This window comes from Hippopotamus amphibius, chromosome 7, assembly GCF_030028045.1.
Source record: "Hippopotamus amphibius kiboko isolate mHipAmp2 chromosome 7, mHipAmp2.hap2, whole genome shotgun sequence".
In the NCBI taxonomy this organism is placed as follows: Eukaryota; Metazoa; Chordata; class Mammalia; order Artiodactyla; family Hippopotamidae; genus Hippopotamus; species Hippopotamus amphibius.
The window spans coordinates 89,847,963-89,869,927 of record NC_080192.1 but is presented as its reverse complement, the minus strand read 5'-3'; the positions used below and the strand labels follow the sequence as shown (position 1 = coordinate 89,869,927).

General features: G+C 45.9%; 1 long non-coding RNA gene across 19 annotated transcripts in view; it reads right to left on the bottom strand.

Moving 5' to 3' along the window:
- Nucleotides 1-21,965, bottom strand: part of LOC130856887 (uncharacterized) — a 104,438-nt gene that overhangs the window by 13,308 nt on the left and 69,165 nt on the right. For 16 of the 19 annotated variants that reach the window (XR_009054709.1, XR_009054700.1, XR_009054699.1 and 13 more), the window contains one exon: nucleotides 19,022-19,213. The exons of 1 other annotated variant lie outside the window; for it this stretch is intronic. This is a non-coding gene — a long non-coding RNA (uncharacterized LOC130856887). Of the gene's footprint in view, nucleotides 1-15,510; nucleotides 17,226-19,021; nucleotides 19,214-21,965 lie in introns of those variants that run through there. 2 more of the 19 variants (XR_009054698.1, XR_009054703.1) reach the window with 2 other exon arrangements.

Below are 21,965 nucleotides of genomic sequence, written 5' to 3'. Positions count from 1 at the left end.
GGAGTAGAGAGCTGGCATTCTAGATTGTTGTAGAGCAGAGGTGGAACAGTTCTAGGTCATGACAACGTGTGGTGGCTGAGGAGGGCACAGAGCCACGAGGCCAGGCTGTTCCCGGGATATGAGGTCACGGGCTGACAGCCAGTTTGCAGTCCTGTCACATCTCGTCAGCCAGCAGCCCTGCAACCCAGCGCCTGACAGCCCCCAGAGCTCCCAGAGCAGGGCTAATCCTCAGGCACAGAGCAGGCCCTGCCTCGCACGCCTGGCAGCTCCCGCCAATGCCTCTCCGGGACAGCTCCAGGCTAAGGCTTGACCCTCAGCCAGGAGGAAGAAGGGTCCGCTCCAGCCGGAGGCCAAAGAAGGCTGAAAAGCCCTGGTCCCTGGAGGGCACAGCTCCCTCTGAGGACACACTAGGGTCCAGAGGGGAAGTATGAGACGGCATTTAACAGAGGACCTTGGCTGCTTCCAGGCACACAGTGAAGGCTTTCCAGATTTCAGATCTGAGGGGGAAAAGGGGTGCCCTACGTGAAGTAGGGGGATCTAGAGGAGGCTCACGGAGAGGCCCCACTTGCCCAGCAGGAGCCCAACCTGCTTTGGGGCAGAAGAACCCAAACTCACCTTTCCTTCCTTGTCACACTGCCTTCCTTCCCTCAGGTTTTTGAAGGGCCCTGTTGCCTTTCACCACAGGGCCTTTGTGCATACTGTTCCCCTACCTGGAAAGCTCCCCTGCCTCCTCCCCCATCCTTTAGCGAACTGCTAAGTTTGGAAAGCACTCAGAAATATTTGAGGAAGACTCTGTAGCAGATAAATTTTTAAGAACTTTTATTGAGATACAGTTAACATACAATAAACTGCATATATTTAGACTATACAATTTGGTATCCCAATCTCCCAATTCATTCCCCTCCAACCCTCCCCGCTTTCCCCACTTGGTGTCCATATGTTTGTTCTCTACATCTGTGTCTCTATTTCTGCCTTGCAAACCGGCTGATTTGTACCATTTTTCTGTATTCCACATATATGTGTTAATATACATTTGTTTTCCTCTTTTTGACTCACTTCACTCTGTATGACAGTCTCTACGTCCATCCATGTCTCTACAAATGTCCCAGTTTCATTGCTTTTTACAGCTGAGTAATATTCCACTGTATATAAGTACCACATCTTTTTTATCCATGCATCTGTTGATGGACATTTAGGTTGCTTCCATGTCCTGGCTATTGTAAATAGTGCTGCAATGAACATTGGAGTGCACGTGTCTTTTTGAATTATGGTGTTCCCTGAGTATATGCCCAGCAGTGGGATTGCTGGGTCACATGGTAACTCTATTTTTAGTTTTTCAAGGAACCTCCATACTGTTCTCCATAGTGGCTGCATCAGTTTACATTCCCACCAACAGTGCAAGAGGGTTCCCTTTTCTCCACACCCTCTACAGCACTTACTGTTTGTAGATTTTCTGATGATGCCCATTCTAACCGATGTGATACCTCATTGCAGTTTTGATTTGCATTTCTCTAATAATTAGTGATGTTGAGCAGGTTTTCATGTGCCTCTTGGCCATCTGTATGTCTTCTTTGGAGAAATGCCTACTTAGGTCTTCTGCCCATTTTTTGATTGGGTTGTTTTTTTGATATTGAGCTGGATGAACTGTTTATATATTTTGAAGATTAGTCCTTTGTCTGTTGATTCGTTTGCAAATATTTTCTCCCATTCTGAGGGTTGTCTTTTCATCTTGCTTACAGTTACCTTTGCTGTGCAGAAGCTTTGAAGTTTCATTAGGTCCCACTTATTTATTTTTGTTTTTATTTCCATTACTCTAGGGGGTGGGTCAAAAAAGATCTTGCTTGTTATTTGCGTCAAAGAGTGCTCTTCCTATGTTTTCCTCTAGGAGTTTTATAGTGTCTGGCCTTACATTTAGGTCTTTTATCCATTTTGAGTTTATTTTTGTGTATGGTGTTAAAGAGTGTTCTAATTTCATTCTTTTACATGTAGCTGACCAATTTTCCCAGCACCACTTATTGAACAGGCTGCCTTTTCTCCATTGTAAATCCTTGCCTCTTTTGTCGTAGATTAGTTGACTGTAGTTTATCTCTGGGCTTTCTATCCTGTTCCATTGCTCTATATTTCTGTTTTTGTGCCACTACCACACTGTCTTGATCACTGTAGCCTTGTAGTATAGCCTGAAGTCAGGAAGCCTGATTCCACCAACTCCATCTCTCCTTCTCAAGATTGCTTTGGCTATTCGGGGTCTTTTGCGTTTCCATACAAATCGTAAAATTTCTTGTTCTAGTTCAGTAGCAGATAAACTTGAATTTGCCCCACGCTTCACTCAGAGACAGAGGCCAAGTCTGTAGTTTTCGCCCCACGGTGCCATGTCGTCACTGGTAAAATGTGGGCCTTGCTGAGTGATAAAGGGGAAAGGAGTGGAGCATGAAGGAGACGTGAGCCTGGAGGCCCCTCACTGCGCGAGGCACAAAGCAGGTGCCAAAAATTATTTGCTGAATAACTGACCAGTCAGGCCCGGCCAAGGTGGTGTATTTAACGTCCACACGGTCCCCACAGCCAGTGAATTTGACTGGACTGAGCCAGGGTCAACTTCCAGATGACCTTGAGGCCAGAGCATATGATGGAGGCTGTGCATCTCCGGGCACGAGGGGTTATACCTGTCCTTGCTCAAAAATGACAGGAAGTTGCTAAATGGACCAAAAGAAGAAACAGCACACTTGTTGCTCTGTTCTCTGCCCCACCTCCAGCTGTTGCCTCATGGAAGGTTGAAACAAGTAAGGTAAAATCTGATTCACAGCTCCAAAGAAACGGGAGTTAGAAATGTGACCCACCCTTGGCTCTGCCCCACCCGGCCCCGGCCAGGGTTCCCTGGTTTCCGTTTTTACACTCTATTCTGATCTCTCATGAGATCCAAACCTGGTTTCATTTCTGGACAGAGGGCCTGGTTTCCATCTTCTCTGACAAAAAGTCGGGTGTAAGTCAGGGAGGCTGGAAACCCATGATCCTCCGAGCCCTGCTCTCGCCCTGCTGGCTTCTCAGAGGGGCTGTGGTGGCACTTTTCCTTGGAAGCCAGGCCCAGCCCTACAGCACCTCACTCCTCCAATATGATCTTGGTGAGGCAGCAGTGTGAATGGCAGCCGTCTTCCACCGCCCCGGCCCCACGAGGCCCAGGCCAAGCAAGGAGACTCCCCAGGGCCCTTGAGGCTGCATGGAAGCCCTCAGGCAGGCCATGGGGCCCAGAGGAGACTGATGCTCTCCTTGAGAGGGCAGAACAAGACCAAGACACATCCTTAGATATAAAACACATCCTTTCTGGAAACTGATACAGGGCCTTTGCCTGGAGATGATTTTAGATCATTATTTACTGAATCCTTTCCAGAATTATTTGAGTGAATCAATGAATGATACTGACACTCTCAGGAACCTTCAAAACCTATACATTTCTGGGTTAAGAAAACCCTTTACCAGCCTCTTTCCTTTTTCTCATAGACATCATCTCATCCCAGCAGTGCACAACCATGGCAGACGCCCTTCTCCCTCCAGGTTCAGAGCATCCCAGAGAGTAAGATGGCATAACACCTCCTTTCCTCATGGGTGCCAGTGGCCTCTTCCCCATGCTTCACTCCCACTCTGCTCTGTCTCTGTCACTGTGCCCCATGTAAAGCACACATAGATTCCTCACCCAGGTCAACCTATGTGAAGTTACCTGAGGACGGAAAGTGCTAGAATACAACACACACACACACACACACACACACACACACACAAAAGAAGCACAAACTGGGCAAAAATACAGGAATTCAATTTCACTGATTTTGTTTTAATTATGGGATTTCCCAGTGTCTTAAAAGAAAATTATAACTCCTCAGACAACATATATAAGTAAACAACATAAAGACACTGGCAACAAGCCCACTGAGGTGGGAAATCACCAAAAAGGGGAACTCTGCTCGCCTCTAAGAGGTCTATAATTGTTCCAGAGGTGCTATTTCTGCTCCTCCAACCACAATGTAAGTTGCATAAGATGCTGTTGAAAGAGCACAGGGCCAAAAGGCAGGAACCTCAAGTTCCAAACCCACAATGGCCCCTGTCCTCTTTGAGCTTCAGGACCAGAGGGAAGCCGACCCTGGGCACAGAAGCCTGGCTGGCGGCCTGAAGCCAGAGGCAGAGCCTTGTCACAAAGCACCAGGGCCCATGCGAGTGGGCGGCCCATAGAAGGCCCCTTTCCCGGGCAGGTCCACGAGCCTCCTGGATTCCAGGGTGACCCTTCCTGGGAGGGGGCCCATAGCGACCGAGATGGAATTTCCTCCCCCTCAGACCAGATGGGAGTTCAAGGTTGGAACTGAGTTGATCTCAGGAGGGTAGTGGATTGAGATTCACACTGTCTACACAAGGCACTGTCCCCTTCACAGCATGGTTCCCTCTGACCATATCACACATTTGTACAGTTTGATAAAGTGCCTTCACAACTGTTCATTCAGTTCCTGAGATGCCCCTTGTAAACCAAATGAAAAAACTAGAGCTCAGTAAATAGACTAGATTTGCTGAAATTCACATAAGTAGTAAGCGAAGTAGGACGAAACCGCAATTCTCTTTGACTCCGAGACAGTGCTCTTGGCAATACATCACTGCCCACCCTGTACTGCTCTTTGTACATAGCTGGCCTCCTGGCCGCCAGGTGAGCCCACTCTCAGAGAACACACTTCACTGTTACCTGGATTCCACAACCTGGGCCAGGCCTCTGCAGGGGAAATAAGGCCTGCAGGGAGCATCTGGGCAGGCCTACCCTTCCTGGGAGCTCTTGCCTTGATGACTTTGTAAGATGCAGTGATGGCTTTCTAGAAACTCACCTGACATTGGCAGTATGTCAGCTTGGATGGATGCTAAAGGCGTAGACGTGGATAAAAATCCCTACAGATGACTGGGAAGCCAAAAACAAAAAGTAAAACTGGCCTCCAAATATGAAAACGTCTGCAAACCCACTAGCAATTAAGAAATGCCTAATAGGGACTTCCCTGGCAGTCCAGTGGTTAGGACTCTGCGCTTTCTCTGCAGAGGGCCCAGGTTCAATCCCTGGTTGGAGAACGAAGATCCCACAAGCTGTGAAATGGGACCAAAAAAAAACACGCCTGTTACATTCACACTGCTGTTTCTGCTGTTCTGTCTGTTAGGCTGGCAAAGCCTCTTTCCTCCCATACTGCTGATGAGAATATAAACTGATACAACCTTTCTACACACACACACACCAAAAGCCTTCAAAGTATTCACTGCCTAAACACAACATGGTATCTTGAATTTTCCACGGAATGGAAAAAGAACATTAGTAAGAAAACTGGTGAAAGCCCAATAACGTCTGGAGTTTAGTTAACAACAGCATACCAATGTTAACTGATTACTTTTGACAAATATACTCTGGCTGGGTAAGATATTAACATTAGAGGAAACTGGGTGAAGGGTGTATGGGAACGCGCGATACTATCTTTGCAACTTTTCTGCAAATCTAAAATTATTTCAAAATGAAAGCTTTATTTTTTTAAATGCTCACATTCTTTTACCCAGAATTTCACTTCTAAGATTTTATTTCAAAACCTATCAGAGATGTGGATGGACATTGCATCACTTGTGATAATCACACAAATGCGGAAATGAGTACGTCCAAGAACAGTGAGTGGATTAAATAAGCTATGGTGCATCCATGATGGCAGAATGTGGTCAGAAAGAATTACACTATAATAATTTTTACTGACACTGAAAATGTTTACAATAAAAGGTAAGTGAAAGAAATAGAATACAAACACTACATGTATTTTAAGCACAATACATTTTTTAAATGATGTACATGAGCAAATACACCAACTTATTGAAGGTAGTTATTAATGGGTCATATAGAGTGAAACTAAATTTCTTCTTAGTACATTTACGTATATTATAAATTTTCTACAATGAACATATATGATGTTTATAATCAGGAAAAAAGCTATCAAAATCCCCAACCCACAGCAGTTCCTCAAAAATTTAAACACAGAATTACCATCTGACCCAGCAACTCCACTGTGAGGTATATACTCAAGAGAACTGAAAACACATGTTCACAAAAAAACAAAAACAAAAACCAAACTTGTACGTGAATGTTCACAGCAATATTATTTGTAATAGCCAAAAAAGTGGAAACAACCCACATGTCCATCAGGACAAATGAAATGTGGTATATCCACCCAATGGAATATTTGTCAGCAATAAACAGGAACGAAGTACTGAGAAGTGTTATAACACAGATGAACCTTGAAAACATTATGTTAACTGAAAGACATACACTGACTGTATGATTCTATTCACATGAAATGTCCAGAATAAGTAAACCCACAGCGACAGAAAGTAGATTAGTGGTTGCCAGTGGGGTGTGGGGAGTAACTGCTAATGGGTTTGGGTAATGAAAACATTTTGGAATTAAATAGTGATGATGGTTCAACTACTTTATGAATATACTAAAAACCACTGAATTATACACTTTGAAGGGTAAAGTTTGTGGCTTGTGGATTATTATAGCTCAAAAAAAAAAAAAAAAGAGAGAGAAAGAGAAAGAAAAAAATTCCCCTACCCAAATGTTACATTTCACTGCGTCTCATTTCCTTTTTTTAAAAAAATTTTTTAATTTTTTTTATCTTTATTGGAGTATAATTGCTTTACAGTATTGTGTCAGTTTCTGCTGTACAACAAAGTGAATCAGCCACATGTATACATATATCCCCATATTCCCTCCCTCTTGAGCCTCCCTCCCAACCTCCCTATCCTACCCCTTTAGGTCTTCACAAAGCATCGAGCTGGTCTCCCTGTGCTCTGTACTAGCTTCCCACTAGCCATCTATTTTACGTTTGGTAGCGTGTACATGTCAAGGCTACTCTCTCACTACGTCCCAGCTTCCCCTCCCTCCCTCCCCGGTGTCCTCAAGCCCATTCTCTACATCTGCATCTCTATTCCTACCCTGCCACTAGGTTCATCAGTACCATTTTTTCTAGATTCCATATATATATCATTTCCTTTTTAAAATTTATTTTCTTTGCTTTTAAAAGATGCTCAGGCTGTTAGAGTCTAGCTGCCCCCACAAAGCCAGGCTTTTGCAGGCAGAGCAGGCGGCCATCTATTTATGGGGTGGATGGAATCCTGAGAAGGTGATTGTGTCAGGAAATCGCACCCCATCAGTTCCTTCCTTCCCATCAGTTAGTCCTCCCTCCCTCCCTGCTTCCCTTCCTTCCTTCCCTCCTTCCTTCACCTTCTTTCCCTGCCTCCCTCCCTCCGGCACTAGAGCTACACTGCCCAGGGGATCCCACAATGAGGAGCTAATCCTTACAGGTACGCTTTGCAATTGACACTATTAAATCTCCCATACGAAACACAAGTTTTCTGGGATTTTAAATGTACCGCCTGTGTGGCAATTAACTGATCTGAGCCTCCCGACATACAGCTGGCTGAAAGGGAAGGTGACACAGGAGAGAGAAACTTGCCAAAGGCAACGGGAAGGGGAAGGTTCGCAGCAAGCAGTGCCTCCTGGGATGGGCGAGTCTAGGTGGGGCTCCAGGGCACCAGCGCTCAGGACCTTCGAGGAGAGAGGGAGGATGCGGCTGTCAAGGCAAACACACGGACTTCCCAGTCCTGAGGGGGTAGGTCTGCTTCTCAACCTACTCGGGCCTGAGGCCGCTTAGGGTGACCTCTCAGGCCCGGAGGTCTTTTAGACATTCTGCGTGGGTGATACTGCTGCCTAAACGATCAGGAGCAGAAAAGCGGAGAGAAGAGGAGCAGAAAGGGCCGGCAAAGCCCGAGGTGGGTCCCTCCCCCAAACCCTTCCCTCCCACAGCCCTGTGGAGGGCTTGGCAATCTCGGTACTTGTTTTTGTTCTCAATTTGTTTCCGTTGAGCCTCTTGTTCTGTTGGAAACCCAAGGTCTCCGGTAGCCTTCCTAAGAACACAGGACGGAGCCAAGGATAAAGTAAAAGGAAGATTCAGTTTCGAAAAAGTATACTTGAAAATTTAAAAACTGGTCTGAAGTTCTTTTCTGCAGGGTGTATAGAACTTTGTAAAGAGCAGGTGCGTAGGGGACTTCCCTGGTGGCGCAGTGGTTGACTCTGCGCTCCCAATGCAGGGGGCCTGGATTCAATCTCTGGTCAGGGAACTAGATCCCACGTGCATGCTGCAACTAAAAGTTCTCATGATACAAATAAGGAGCCCTTGAGCCCCAACTAAAAGAGCTCACCTGCCACAACTAAGACCCAGCGCAACCAAATAAATAAATATGTAAGTAAATAAAGAGCAGGTGAGTAGGTGGACCTGGCACTCCTGTGGAGGGATGGGGAGGAGGCAGGAGGTCCTGAGCAGGGCAGCCCTTTGAGTAAAGATGCTCCCCTTGCTCAAGGCCAAGCAAGGCCAGGCTTGACAGACTGTGCTGAAATTAAAAATTGGTGGAGAAATTTAGAGAGTGTGGAAGGAGCAGGGAAGCAGTAGTTACACAGTTCTGCACATGAGGGCTCACCTGGGGGGCCTACCTGAGCACCAGGGTTTGGGTAGGAGGTAGGGGTGGAGGGAAAACTCATGTGTCATGGTCAACAGTTCTGCCTATCTAGAAATCTCCTCCTCCCTTCTTCTATACACAGCACCTCACTTTTCTGAGGGAAATTTCCATCTCTCTTAATTCCCAGTGGGACCGTCAGCACAGGATCCAAACCTGCCAATGAGACTCTGTCTGAAGATCACAAAAGGAAGCTGGCTCTACCTGGTCCAGGTCCAACTTTCTTACCTAAGGCCTCAAAGTCAACCCTTTCTTCAAGGCGGTAAGCTAGGATTCTTCTAATAAATGACCTTTTTTAGCTTATGTTAGCTGGGCCTACACTGATAAAGCATGCCAAACATGATGCAATGGTACTAATAATTCCCATTATTTATTTATTATCTACCATGTACCAAGAACAGTGAGGGGGCCTGTCATGTGTATTATCTAATGCTCATCCCATAGATGCAGAAACCAGGACTCAGAGATTAATACCATGTCTAGAGTTTCATAATTGAAAGATATGGAAAGGGGATTCAGGTCCAGTTTGATCTAGCTTCCAAATCTAGTCATGCTCTTTTGCTCTCTCTCTCTCTCCTTTCTTCCTTCTTTCCCTGTCTGTCTGTCTCTTTCTTTTAGACTTGGACCTTGGGGCAGAAAGCTGAATTAAGCAAACTCATTTCCTGGCACTTGATCACCACTAGTCCACACAAAGCCCCTTTCTTGTTTTACTACCCAAGTTCTTCCCACCTCATCACACCACATTCCCATTGCCCAGGATCATGGTTCACAAGTGATAGATAGGGTCTGGCCTCTCACTGACAGGCACTCCAGGTATTTGAGAGAATCTAGCCTCTGGTTTCTTTGTTTCCTTGAGAATCAAAATCCAGTTTGACCTGGGAAATTTTTCCTGTTGACTCTTCAGCACTCCCATCAATTGGCCAACTTATCAGCCTTATTATGGCTATCAGTCTGGGCTGGACTGAGATGTGGAATTGGTAAGACAGGGAAAGACTCAATCTCTACTCTCAAGAAGTTTAAAATGCATACATCCAGACCTCCCTGGTGGCGCTGTGGTTAAGAACCCGCCTGCCAATGCAGGGGAACACAGGTTCGATCCCTGGTCCGGGAAGATTCCACGTGCTGTAGAGCAACTAAGCTGGTGCGCCACAACTACTGAGCCTGTGCTCTGGAGCCTGAGAGCCACAACTACTGAGCCCAAGTGCTACAACTACTGGAGCCCACTCACCTAGAGCCCGTGTTCCACAACAACAGAAGCCACTACAAGAAGCCCTCGCATCGCAACAAAGAATAGCCGCCCCTCTCCGCAACTAGAGAAAGCTCATGTGTAGCAACAAAGATCCAACAAAGCCAAAAAATAAATTTTTTTTTTTAAATAGTGTTTTTCAAACTCTTGGTGATCCGTTACACACGTACACAAACAGTACACAAAAAACAAATTTCACAAAATGATACTTACTCTTTCTTCCATGTGGTATACCCTAATATTTTTATTCTATTTCATTTTTCATAAATGCTTTTTACCACTAAAAACTGATTTTATGAGCCACAAATGCATTGACACCCACAGATTAAAAAACATTCCCATGCTAGCCAGCATGTTCAATTCCCTGACCTCCACAGCACTACCATTTCTCTTGACACCAGTGGGCACCTGCAGGTAACTTACCCATCAAAAGGGTGATTCTCTTAGCACTGAGCAGGGACTAGAAGGGGAAGGTCCTGTTGACAGGTACAAGCTCCCTTGTACAGCTGCCTAGAGGCCAAAGCCTCCCATTCATCCAACCCAACAAATATTTATTGAGTACCTACTACGTGCTGGACACTGTCCTAGTCTCTGGGGATACAGCCATGAACAAGAGAGTAAAAACCCCTGGAACTTTCCTGATGGTCCAGTGGTTAAGACTCTGCACTCCCAATGCAGGGGCACAGGTTCAATCCCTGGATGGGGAACTAAGATTCTGCATAACGTGTGGTATGGCCAGAAAAAAACAAAACAAACAAACAAACCAAAAAACCCCAGCCATAACAGAGGAACTGGAACCCTTGTACATTGCTGCTGGGAATATAAGATGGTGCATCCTTTGTGGAAAACAGTATGACGGTTCCTCAAAAAATTAAACATAGAATTATATAGCATATACATACAATGAAACATTATTCAACCTTAAAAAGGAAGGAAATTCTGGCACATGCTACCACATGGATGAACCCTGAAGACATGATGCTAAGTGAAATAAGGCAGACACAAAAAGAGAAATATTGTATGATTCCACTCATGAGGTACCTAGAACAGACAAATTTGTAGAGACAGAGTAGAATGATGGTTGTCAGAATCGGGGGGGGGGGGGAGGGAAGATGGTGAGTTACTGTTCAATGGGCAGAGATTCAGTTTGGGATGATGAAAAAGTTCTGGAAATGGATAGTGGTGGTAGTTGCAGAACAATGTGAATGTACTTAACACCACTGAAATGTATACTCAAAAATGGTTAAAATGGTAAATTTTGTGTTATGTATGTTTTACCACAATTTTTAAAAAAATCTTCCACATGGAATTCAGGTTCTAGAGGAACAACATGGGGAAGAAGAGCTCATTAGCAAAGAGTAGCGCTAACTTTCCCCACCTCTGAACAGGGGTCATGAACTATATCCGGGTTCTGCAGAATCTGGGTGCGGTGGGAGAAGGGGTCAGGAGACAGGAGGGCACGCGCAGGTTCCCACATGTTCTCTTCACACAGAATATTTGTTTTCAATTGCAAGCATATTCACACGAAACTCTGGGGGAAAAAAGGCCACCACAAACGTTCATCAGTTGTAACAAATACATGGATCCAGTGTGGGATGTTGATGCTGGGGGAGGCTGTGTATGTGTGTGGGGGAGGGGGCATATGGGAAATCTCTATACCTTCCTCTCAATTTTGTTGTGAACCTAAAACTGTTCTTTAAAAAAAAAAAAGTCTTTAGGGAAAAGAATAGGCCACCACTGCTTAAAAACATGTTTTTTTTTCCTAAACCACTGCCTTCCTTCTCTAAAATGACCACTGGTTGAGAGATGTTTCCCTGAACAGTGAGCAGGCAGGGACCACTTTGCAGGAGGGTTCCCCTGAGCATTTCCCAGACAGGCACTGGCTTTGCGAGGGGGATCCCATCCGTAGACAGGGATCCGGGCAGCAGGAGACAGGCCTGGAAGGGTAGGGCTCTTCTGGCCCTTCCCCTGGGCTGGAGTAATCAGTTATCAGACCTCTGGCTCCAACTCCTCCCAAGGGCAGAGTTCTTGGCTGAGTCACCTCTGGTCTTGCCCAGGGTGGGGTATGGAAATGGCACCCAATTTTGGCCTTGGAAACCTTGGGTCCAAGTCCTGGCCCTGGCCTTTATAAGACACTTAATGTCCCAGCCTGTTTACTTAGCTGTAAAGTGGGGATGACTGATACCACCTGTCTCCCGGGATACGATGTGCCACGACTCTGCGGGAGGACGCCCAGCACAGCGCCAGGCACTGAGGAGGCACACAGGGAGCTTCAGCGTTTGGGGCCCTAAAGCTCAGGAATAGGGTCTGCTGTGCCAGGCAGCCCTGGGGCGCCCCTATATCCTTGAACCTGCCAAGCCAGCCTGGTCATTCCTAGCACTTGATGGGGTGCAGAATGGGCACCTCATGCATAGCCACCCCCAGAGCAAACAGCCTTGGACTGACAAAACAGCAGCCCTCTGATGCCTGAAAATGCTTCGGAGCTAAGTCATGGTTTCAGGGGCTAGTTTCAGAGGAAGGAGGCCCTAGCCTGCAATACGCCCCACTGCCAAGCCTTCTGTAAGGGGCCATGCCCTTGTACTGCCCCAAACCCCATCTCCACATACGACAGTTCTCCACCTTCCACACTGGGCTCTGACCTCTTGAAGGCAGGGATCCAACCTAGTCATCTCTACTCCCCCAGCACTGTATGACAAATCAGTGGTGGTGGCAGTGGTGGTGACAATGGGCGGATGACAATCACAGAACCTATCTGGCACACAGCCCTTACCAAGGCTGTGGCATAGTTCTAAACGTCTCGCTTTAACTCAAACTTCACAAAAGTCCTAGCAGGAGTGTACCACTGCCATGATCCATACTTTTAATGACAGGACCAAGATGCAGAGAGTAACGTGCTGCATATACCCAGAAAAAAACCGTAATTCAAAAGACAAATGCCCCAACGTTCATAGCAGCACTCTTTACAATAGCCAGGACATGGAAGCAACCTAAATGCCCATCAACAGAGGAATGGATAGGGACTTCCTAGGTGGTGCAGTGGTTAAGAATCTGCCCGCCGGGCTTCCTAGGTGGCGCAGCGGTTAAGAATCTGCCCGCCAATGTAGGGGACAAAGGTTCGATCCCTGCTGCAGAAGATCCCACATGCTGTGGAGCAACTAAGCCCGTGCACCACAACCATTGAGCCTGCGCTCTAGAGCCTGTGAGCCACAACTGTTGAGCCCATGTGACACAACTACTGAAGCCCACGTGTCTAGCGCCCATGCTCCGCAACAAGAGAAGCCACCGCAATGAGGAACCCATGCACCACAATGAAGAGTAGCCCCCGCTCGCTGCAACTAGAGAAAGCCCATGTGCAGCAATGAAGAACCAATGCAGCCAATAAATAAATAAATTTAAAACAAATAAACAAATAAAAAAGAGGAATGGATAAAGACGTGGTACACATATACAAGAGAATATTACTCAGCCATAAAAAGGAAAGAAACTGGGTCATGTGTAGAGACATGGATGGACCTAGAGACTGCCATACAGAGTAAAGTAAGTCAGAAAGAGGAAAACAAATATATATTAACACATATATGTGGAACCTGACGATCTTATTTGGTATAGACAATCTTATTTACAAAGCAGAAATAGACACACAGATGTGAAGAACAAACGTATGGATACCAAGGGGGAAGATGGGATGAACTGGGAGATTGGGATTGACATATACACACTACTGATACCGTGTATAAAATAGGTAACTAATGAGAACCTACTGTATAGCACAGGGAACTCTTCTCAATGCTCTGTGGTGACCTAAATTGGAAAGAAATCCAAAAAAGAGGGGATATATGTATATGTACAGCTGATTCACTTTGCTGTACAGTAGAAACACAACATGGTAACACAACTATACTCCAAGAAAAATTTAAAAAAAAGAGAGAGTAACTTGTCAAAGGTCACACGCAAAGTGAAGCATGACTTGAACTCAAAGCATCAGTTTGCCCTTGCACAGCTACTTACTCCAAAGTGCCTGGGCAAAGGTGGTCTCTGTGGACTCCTCATCCATGGCAAAGGGAACATCTTGGGAAGGAACTTTAGAATCCTCAGGCCACTGTGCTAGGCATCCCCTCTGAGATGTCCCTGGCAGGGAGGCCATCCCAAGGCTGTACAAACCTTCCACTGACAGGGAAGACACAGTGCATCTTCCTTAGGCAGCACATAGGCCTGCTTTACTCTAACTTGGGCCGCCCTCTGGACATACAGAATTGTCTTCTCCTTCTCTCTCAGGAGACTCTTCAAATATGTGGACTTACCTCTCTTCCCCAAGCTGATGGTCCCTGCCTCGTTACCCAGGGACCATCTTCCTCTGTCCCCAGACCCTCTCTATCCTGATGACCTGCCCTGGATGTTTCCTTCCTGGTTAGTCTCCCGAAGCCTGAACCCCACATTGCACATCCATGTGTTCTGAGGAGCAGGGAGTGGAAGTGGGCTGCATCCCCTCCTTTGCTCTGGATTGGCACCTCCAGTGTGTGGCTGGGCTCTCCTGAGCCCCACACTCCTGGTCCACAAAGAGCCTGTGGAAAACCAGCCTCTTTGGGCACCTCCACAAGCCCATCTCAGGCACACCCATAACGTACCTGGATGACTAAATTTGTTGAACCCACATATAAAATTTTTTCCCTTATAAAATTCCCTCCTCTTTTCCCACCCTGATAAGACTGTTTCAAATCCTGACTTTGTCACCTCAAAGCCATTTATTTGCCCCTCCCAGAGTTATGTCATCTTTAGTTCAGAGAAACCTACCTGGTGAGTCTTTATTAAGTTTTAAAAATGGATGGAAAGGACAGGCTTCAGTTTCCTTATCTGTGTTTAAATCTAGGACTAATAAATGGATCTGTCTCTGGTTAGACCGCCCTCTCCCTGGAAGTACTGATTCAGGGACATGAGTCAACCTAGATGGGGAAACGTGACAGGCGGACTTTGCCCCCGAGAAGAGGGTTCCACTAACATCTCCTCTACTGTGGGGAGCCTCATTTCATTCCATATGATGTTACTTTTTCTCCCCAGTTTGGGGATTATTCTCAAGGGAGGCAGAGTTGGAAGCAAATGGGAATTGGGCACGCTTTTTTTCCTCTCTGATGTGAATTCTCTGCACTTCTGCCTAGCAGAGGGTCTGTCTGCCTTGTTCCTCCTCTTGACTTCAATAAGGAAGTAGACAAGCAACCTTTGCGCTGGTTGGGATTCCTTTACAATCTCTTCTAATTCTGGACTTCGCTCCTTCCGGGTGTTCTGACATGGGTGTATCACACACCAGGTATCCCGCACATGTGAGAAGAGTAGGCTCACTGAAAAATCTAAGCTCATTGGTCTTCTTTTGCTGATGCCATTTTGGGTTTCATCATCAGAATTTAATTTCTACTAGAGTACTTACGCTCAAGTGGTCTTTCTCTACCCTTCACATTATATTCCTACTAAAAAAAAAAAAAATTCCATCACTCAGCTTCTTAGAACCACCACTTGACCAAGGGGAACGCATCAGTGAATGGCTTGGCAAACCCCTGAAATCTTTTCAAAGACTTTTGGTATTGTTATCTTAGTTTATTGTTGTTATTCTCACCACTGGGAGAAACAGTTTCATCATTTTGTAGTCACACAGCATTTGCAAATATCAACAACAGAAATGTAATATATTATGCATGTGTACTATGTAACAATCTATTGTTAAGACAGAAACCTTCTGGTGGTGTGAAACACCACTAACCCCAATGCCTTCTACTTCAAGGCTGCTTTCTCAGATGGTGTGGAATAAATGATCTTTGTCTCAGAAATACCTGCCTTTTCTTTGAGGTCCCCTTACTTACTGGAGCACCCCTGCAGTCATTCAGGGTGATTCAGAGAAGCAGGTCTGGGGCAGGTGGCCGGTGAGCCTCAAGGAGACAGACTATGGAAGAAACCGAGAGCTGGCTCCATCTCAGTGAGTGGGCTGTCCTCAAGCAAAGCAGTGAAAAGTGGAACTCAGCTTCCAAGCCTGCCCCCCAGTGCTAATAACTCACCACAGCCCAAATCCCAGTGATTTTGTCCTGCCCTCTGGTCATTTAAGCCACCCCATCCAGGCCCAACCCCATCCCATCCTCAGGGAGTGCCCAGAATATAACGGAGCCACTATCAAGCAGCTTTCAGATTGGAAAGTATTTATTCACAAATTCACATTGGTGAACAAAAGAATCCAACAGTAACAGTAATGGAGGGGTTTCAGGCCATGAGGCAGTCTAGGGTTGGGTGGGGAGGACCCGCCTGTGAACCCGAGGTTACAGCATGCCTCAAACCCATGACTATCCCTAATCAGGGACAGTTCAGTAGCACTTAACTTATCCAGAATCACTGAGGTTCCCATGAATACTTTTTCTGAAAAGTAAAACTTCAACGGCCAACCACTGTAAAGTGAAATCTTGCTAAAATATGGCCCACAGTTCTCTAATGCTATAAAAAATGTCCTTTTCTCACTGAAGTGGTCATCATTAGGAACATTCCCTAAGGAACTAGCTAATAACGTGGCTGAGTTTCCTTCTTATTGTTTCTCTGCCCTCCCCCATGGCTTTTACTTTCCTATTATCCACATGTCTCTCTCTGGAAAAGACCTACCACCACCATCCTTCCAGGCAATTTATTTTCTTCTACAGTGGGTTGAGAAATCAGATAGCCACTTTTCTTAGAAAAGTGTGCTAAGTAAATGTCAACAGACTTTGAGGCTCACCCAGCTTAAATGCATGGGTGTTGAGGTAGCTATTTCTGCGGATTCTGTTTTCAAAAACTTCCAGTTACAAAGGGAGATGGGGCTCCAAGACTCACTGCTGCCTGGAATGTTCCTTACGTATATTTATCATCCACCCTCTGGTTAGTAAGATGTTGTTACGCTGTATGCAAGAGCTTCTTGTTTTGCTCTTATTCTGTCATCTGTAGTCCTGCCAGGTGAGCAGCACATGTGAGCCCCATAGGGCCTGGAAGCTTTGCCTCCACAAGTAGCCTCATCCAATGGGATGAGACATACACCTGTGACACTTGACACTGAGCTGGCATCTTTCTGTCAGGTGTATGGAGTGCTTTATAGACTTCAACCTCCTTCCACAGCACTGAGAAAGCATCTGAGCCCGTGGCCGCTTTATGGCACAACCAACTGCGGCCCTGAAAGGAGACTCCACGGAAAGAGCAGAGCAGCACCAAGTGGACCACCACCAGGAGCACACAGGTGCCGGTTCCACCATCTGCCAGCTCTTCGAGCCACTCAAAGGGCAACATCTGGACAGGGCTCCTTGGCTATGTTTGGAGTTGTTCTGGGCAGTAATGATCTCACTCTTCATTTTTCACCCTGTGGGCTGTGACCCATCACTGGGTTGTGAAATCAGGTCAGTGGCTTACAACCAGCATTTTTCTTTAAAAAATAAATAGAACAGAAAAATGTCCAAATGCATCACACATAGTGAGTGTTATTTTTACAAAACTTTTGTTTCAGTGTTATATATCTGTATGTAGGTCTGTGCGGTAGCTGAGACAAGATATATTTTTCACTGGGAGCGGTGGTCAAGGAAGTTTGAAATGCAGTGACCTAATGTACATCCATCCTGCAGCCACATCTTCCTGAGACCCATGCCTACCACCTTCACCCCCAACTGGGAAACCAAATGGAACCTGTTCACGGCCCTAAAACTGGCCTCACCTGGAAGGGACAAGAGTTGGGGAAGTCTTCTTGGAGGAAGTAGGGCTTACCATGGCACGAGAAGGAACAGAGAGAGGGGGTGGCAGGGCAGAAGAAAGGCATGGGCAGTGTCCTATGGTAACGAGCGCGGTGAACTCGGGCTAGGAGAGGCCTATGGCGGACAGCCACAGATACCTGCTTTCTTGGGGAAACACACTGAGGGGCCAAGGCTAGAGGGGTGGGAAAAGAAAGCCCATTTGATTTCAAAGACTTGTTTTCTTTCGTTTTTTTAAATCACACGCCTTTTTTTTTAATGTGGACCATTTTTTTTTTAAGTCTTTATTGAATCTGTTACAATATTGCTTCTGTTTTATGTTTTGGTTTTTTGGCCACAAAGCATGTGGGATCTTAGCTCCCCAACCAGGGATTGAACCTGTACCCCCTGCAATGGAAGGCAAAGTCTCAACCACTGGACCACCAGGGAAGTCCCAAGATCACACACATATTTAATCAAAAAACTAACACTGGAAAATTACCCAAATAAAAAAGCAAGCACATGCTCGATTACCACGTTCCATGTTTCAGAGAAGAAGCATTAAGGATTTATGCCAAGAGTTTATTTACAAACATAGTTAGTATGTTAAGGTCATGAGTTTGATTCACTTTTCAAAGAAACTGCACCTCTTAAAATGCTGCTTTTGGGACCTCCCTGGAGGTCCAGTGATTGAGACTCCATGCTCCCAACGCAGGGAGCATGGGTTTGATCCCTGGTCAGGGAACTAAGATCCTGCCTGCTGTCTGGCATGGCCAAAAACAGAGAAAAAAAAGCTGCTCTTCATACCTGTTTCATGGATTAACTAAAATGTCCTTATTTCTTAAGCAACTGCTTGTTATAAAGAAAGGTACAGCAAATCAAGATCCAAAGTACAAAGTCATCATGATTAGTAACTGCCACTTGTTTTCCACTGAAAATGGCAAATTCTTCCCTGGGCCCTCCTCACAGTGGTTCCTCTGAACCACAGAGGCTGTGAGCCTCCAGACACTCTGTCCCAACGCAACACTGTTGGAAGTTCTGCGAAAGGCACCGAGACCAAAGGCAGAAGAGGTGATGGTGGCACACCAAGTCCTTTTTCCATGACCTTGGAAAGACCCATTTCCAAAGTTACCTTTGGGGGGGTGCTTGGATAGTAGGGAGGCAACTGGATTGTCAGGGGTCTCTCACCAATCCAGTGAATGTAACCTAATACTGCCTGCTTTTCTCTTGTCAATTTAAATTTAACTTTAATTAAAATGAAAAACACAGCTCCTGTTACACTAGCTACACGTGGCTAGAGGCTATCACACTATATAGCACAGAAGAACATTTCCATTTGTGCAGAAAGATCTACTGGACAGGGACGTTCTAGGATGAGTACATGAATTTCAGGATCGCCTTCCCTCAGGAATGCAACATCTTCCATTGTTTCTATTACACCTGTAGTTCTAAATGCAAATGCCTCTGGGAGAGGTACTGGAATGGCTTAAACTCTTACCAAAGGGGACTGGCTGATATCAAGGGCCTGAAGAAAGCCAGAGTCTAAGAAGCCACTGGTGGCAGGGTAAGTGTGTAGCATGAGGGTGAACGGATGTTGAAAGATAAGACACTGCCCCAACTGAATGTGCTGTCGGAGGGTACTGATGGAGGATTAAGCTCTTCTGTCAGCGGATGTGGAAAACCTTGAAACCTGTAAGGAAAGGAAGTGACCCACAGTTATTACTCATCTTCAAGTGAGAAGACTGATTTTATTCCCCTATGGTCCTCAGCAAGGGGGCTATTAATACATGAGAGGCGACTTCCCTGGTGGTCCAGTGGTAAAGAATCCGCCTTTCAATGCAGGGGATGCCAGTTTAATCCCTGGTCCAAGAACTAAGGTCCCACATGCCATGGGGCAACTAAGCCTGCACACCACAACTACTGAGCTCACATGCCTCAACTACAGAGCCTGCGTGCCACAAACTACAGAGCCCACACACCCTGCAGCCCATGCACCACAAATAGAGAAAAACCCACACACCACAACTAGAGAGAAGCCTGAGTGCTGCAACGAAAGTAGGTCTCAACAAAGATCTTGCGTGCCGCAGCTAAGACCCAACACAGCCAATAAATAAATAAATATTAAAAAAAACAAAAACAACAAACAAAAAAAACATGAGAAATAAGCGCTGCTGTTTCTAGGGAGGGAGGAAGAAGTGGATGCAGGCCTTCCCAGAGGTGGACACTTGTGAACTTGGCCCTCTCCTGCCTTCTACACTCATTCTACAAACAGGCCCATGGCTTTACCCTACCTCCTTCACACCGACGACTCCCTGAAAAACACCACAGGTCCAGGCCTAGAGATCCAAGTACTAACTTGGTGTTTTCACCAGAAGCCTCCACTCAATAACCTCAAGGAGAATTACAATAATCTCTGGCCCACTCCCCACCCCTCTTCCTGTATTCTCAATTCTGGCTCATCCTCCACCTACTCAAGCCTCCATCAGGTCAGCACCCTGTGAGTCACCCCAGATTCCACCCCCGTCCCTCCCTGCTCCCCACCCAAGGTCATCACCTTGGCCACTTCTCCACTCTGCCTTGAATCTGCACAGCTCAGCGCTCTCCAGCCCTCCCTATCGCAGGGGCCACCCGCTGATCTTCCTGCGTCCTATCATGACCACCTCCAGCCCAGTGGTTCTTAACCAAGATAAGCAACAGAAAGACTTGGGGAGGTGTTTAAAATCTAGATTCTGACTCAGTACATCTGGCCAGGTTGAGCATGTATATTTTGCAATTGTGCCCCAGGTGATTCTGATGTGTACCCTTCACTAACAGCCACTGCCTCCTCCTCGTTATTAATAACAACAAAAACAACAATTAACATTTCTTGTGCACTTACATGTACTTCCTTGTGTAATCTTCATGACAACCATGTGAAGTAAGAGCTATCATCTACTCTCATTTTACAGTTGTTGAAACTGAGGCACAAAAATCCCATGGCTAGTGAGAGGCAGGACCAAAACATGACCCATCACTACTAACCATTCTGCTCTCCACACTACTATATAGACTTGATGTGTGGCTTCTTCCTTAACACTCTTTCAAGACAGTTCTAGAAAAAGATGGCAGCTTGGGGACACACTCATGATTTCCCTCTCTACCCAACCTCACACCAACAACTTCTTAACTCTAAAAGATCTATCTTGATCAGGGTGGTGTACACATACGTAAAAACTCACAGATGTACGCTTAGGATTTGTGACTTTACTGTATGTTCATTACTCCTCAATAAAAAAGACCCTGAAAAAGTTACTTCAATAAGAAATCTACCAAATGTGAAATAGGGAAAAACTTGCATGCACAGAAGAAACTAGGAAGATGCCATCGCAATGATGGCAATTATGAAGAATTCTCTAGAAGAAACATATTTAAGAACAGATTAAGAAAAGATCCCCAGGACTTCCCCGGTGGAGGGAACTTTCTTTTCCCTAAGTCACTAATGATTAAAATATCTGCCCTTGCCCTCTTGATCTAAAATACCACCTGTATCTTACAATATATTTCCACATATATACCTGACTCTGCTGTAGGGTCCTCTGGTGTGTTCCACTGAATTGTCTACTCCTACACTAGCACTGTTCTGGCCACATTTTCTTTAAATATATCTAACAGGTACTAGGGTAAGGTGTGCCTCACACTTTTTTTCTCAGAATTTTCTTCGCTCTTTTAGGATGGACTTCAAAATCATTGTGTCAAGTCCTACTCCCTTGGACTGCACAGTGGGAGCTGGAAACATGGGTGACCACAGTGTGGCCCTTTGTATTCATAAGCACCAAACATACCTGGAACTGGGTTTGGCGAGGCTGGACTTTCTTCTTGATGCAGAAATCACATGGGGTCTCTTTAGGAAGAAGCCCCTCACTGCCATTGCCTTGGGGTACTGCCCATTCTCTGGCCCAAAGACAGTCCTGTGGACCCTTAGAGCCCCTGTGTTCTTGCTGCTTTGGCTGCTGCAGCACCCAGACATAGGCTCCCTGCTGTAACCAGGCCAGCCTGCACTGGGGTTTTATTCTCCATCTTGCAGGGAATCCTGTCTCCAGGAATCCAGCGCCCTCTCCAAGCCTGCTCTCCTCTAATGATTTCCTATAGGTTAGCTCTGAGGATCTTTCCTTTTTTTTAAAATTAATTTATTTTTTGCTGCACTGGGTCTTTGTTGCTGTGCGTGAGCTTTCTCTAGTTGCAAGAAACGGGGGCTAGTGTTCATTGCGGTGCATGGGCTTCTCATTGTGGTGGCTGCTCTTGTTGTGGAACACAGACATGTGGGCTTCAGTAGTTGTGGGCTTAGCAGAGAAAGCCTCTCTGAGCTTGATACAAAAACAGAAACCAGCCCAGGCCTAGAGAGCCAAATACCAAAGAATTCTCTCTACCAGGAGACTCCATCAACAATCCCTAGGAGAATTATA